This window comes from Labeo rohita, chromosome 5, assembly GCF_022985175.1.
Source record: "Labeo rohita strain BAU-BD-2019 chromosome 5, IGBB_LRoh.1.0, whole genome shotgun sequence".
Taxonomy (NCBI): domain Eukaryota; kingdom Metazoa; phylum Chordata; class Actinopteri; order Cypriniformes; family Cyprinidae; genus Labeo; species Labeo rohita.
Window position 1 is genome coordinate 41,385,898 of NC_066873.1, and position 3,004 is coordinate 41,388,901.

Genomic DNA, 3,004 nt, shown 5'->3' on the forward strand with positions numbered 1-3,004 from the left:
TTCACATTATAGATTGTTCCAAAAAAAGTACAATTAGTGGTTTACAATTTCCTGTTAAACAAATGATATTCTACGTTAGAGGTAGAGATGATGGGTTAATAATAGGACTGGACCTCAGGATGGACATCTCATGCTTAGAGACATAATCAGTGCAAACAAAAGAAATAAACACCGGTTTCAAAAGCTTTGTTACTCTTTTTTGCTTTTTGTTTTTGATCTGAAACAGCAACACATTATTAAGAATTTGCACAGTTTAAAGAAGACGTAGAGGACTACAGTCAGGATAGTGATGAAAAAAGCGAACACATCCAGACAGTGGTACTGGTAACCAGGTAAGATTGTGGGCCTCGACACGCAGGTGTTTAGCGCCTTTATTGCGCATGACAAACTCAATCCAGAACACAGACTCATCCAAAGGCTTTATCGGTCTGTCATGATGAATCTTGGACAAACGCATTGCATTCTCTTTATACCTGCAGAGATGAACACAAATACTGTTATATGACTGTATAAACTGTGTGGAGTGCAATTGAGAACACAGTCCTCAAGATATCTAGAGTCCAGAGTCCTGCACTGACACCACTGTAAACCTGATATGAGTGACTTACGAGGGATCGTTAATGACAGCATTGAGTCCATCCACCAGGTCTTGCGACTGCTGTTTTAATGTTGTCTATGACAAAAACAACCCCTCTGGCCTTCATATGAACCAAATTATCAGGTTGGTCACCAAACAAGGGAATCCCAACCATTGGAACGCCATGATAAATGGCCTCGTATAAGCCATTAGTGCCTCCATGAGTGATGAATGCTCTAGTTTTAGGGTGACCTGATCAGGAGGTAATGGAAACAAGGAAAAGCAAAGAAAACAATGTTACAGTACCATACCAAAAATATAATAAAATATTAAACAAAATATAATAATAAAATATAATTATAACACAAACCCAATAAATCATTCTGAGGGATCCACTTATAGATTCTGGTGTTTTCACCAAGAGTATCTGGCTTCTCTCCACCATATCGCCATAAAACCTGCAACACATTTACACAACCACACTCTCAACTGATCAGTGTTTCATGACAAAGACATTATAGAAAATCACTGCTGGGGTCACTGTGGATATTCATTTTGAATTGTGACAAAAGTAAGTATAAAATTCATTCAAAGTGAGGTTACTATTCCGTCATTCCAATCATATCAGTGCATGTTTAAAAAAAAAAAAAAAAAAATATATATATATATATATATATGTATGTATACAGTATTGTGCAAAAGTCTTAGGCCACTAGTATTTTCATCAGCTAAAAAATGGTTTAAAGTCAGTTAAAGTCGGTCTTTTGCTGTAGTGTGTCAGTAGGAAAATATCAGATTTCATTTCCAAACATTAATTTTGCCATTAATTGTAATAATCCAGTGAGATTTTTGTTTGCACAAGGAGTCTGACAACAGCGAGTGCTCTGCACAGAGATCTGATCTCATCATCATCCAGTCTGTCTCTGGAATGACATGAAGAAACAGAACAAACTCAGACAGACTAAATCCAGAAGAACTGTGACAAAGTCTCCAGGATGCTTCAAGAAACAAAGCTGCAGCACTGTTAAAAGTTTTAGGCACTTGTGTAAAAATGCTGTAAAATGAGGATGCTGTCATAAATAGATTTTTTTTTAGCATTTACCTTCTATTAACTAAATGAAATCAACATTTGGTGCAACCATTCTTTGTGTTTACAGCAGCTTTTGCCCTAGGTGCACTTGCGCAACATTTTTCAGGTAGCTTTGCAGGTAGGTCTCTTGAAGCATCTTCGAGACGTTGCCACAGTTCTTCTGGATTTGCTCTGTTTCAGTTTGTTCTGTTTCTTCATGTCATTCCAGGAAGACTGGATGATGATGAGATCAGATCAGTGTGGAGCACTGGCTGTTGTCAGACTACTTGTGCAAACAAAAATCTCACTAGATTATTACAATTAATGGCAAACAGAATGTTTGGAAATGTAAACCGATATTTTTTACTGACACACTACAGCAAAAGATAGAAATAACTTACTTTAAACCATTTTTTTAGCTGAAAATACTAGTGGCCTAAAACTTTTGCACAGTACTGTATATATATATATATAAGAGAGTGGTAATTTACCTTCTGTGGAATCTGTGCCAGTGCAGAGGCGATCTTATTGCTTATCTTTTTAGGCATTCTGTCTACCAAAGACCCCAGAGTGAAGATCACAATCCCATCATCCGCTGAGCTCTGTACAAACTCCTCCATGTCCTACACATAAAAAAAGAGACATCATAAACTTGTATTGTGAAAAAGTGACTCCACATATCTGAAATATGTTGCTGCAGGTGCAATTCACTGAAGCTTCCAGGTATAAAAAGCAACTGGTACAGCAGACCGTGTCAGTGACACAGCAAAAGAATTTATAATTAAACTCAGTTTTATTTGTAAGGTTGTAATCTGCACTGAATGTGATGCAGTAAAAAAATGACTGTGTATCGCAAAATAACATTTAGAAACATCGTTATATTCACACCTTTTTTTTCCAATTGCGGTTGGCGCAAACAACAACATACAACAAACCAGCATTCAATATAATTCTTGAACAAATTACACAACAGGCATCCATGCCCAGCCAACAGTCCTTTTAATGAATATTTAAAAAAAAATACTGGTTGGAATCATTCTGATGAATCTTCAACTGAATCCACTCAGTGCGACTTGCTGAACTGAAAGTTTTCATTGTTTTCAGTGAAGTAATGATAACTGGTCTTGCAGTATAATGCAAATTATGAATTGTTTATTTGACCAAATGCCAAAAAAGACAGACCCACCTCAGGTAATGGTTTGGCAGTAGGCTCTGATTAACCAGATATCAGCTTTACCCATCATCTCACAATAGGAAGTCAGCCGTCCTGAAATAAGGAGGTTCAAAACATTATTAAAGGGGTCACCGGATGCTAAGTTCACTTTTTCATGTTGTTGAACATTAATGTGTGTTGGCAA

At 36.8% G+C, this 3,004-nt stretch overlaps 1 pseudogene; it reads right to left on the bottom strand.

Annotated features, from left to right (window-relative positions):
- LOC127165968 (UDP-glucuronosyltransferase 2B15-like) lies at window positions 1-3,004 on the bottom strand (annotated as a pseudogene).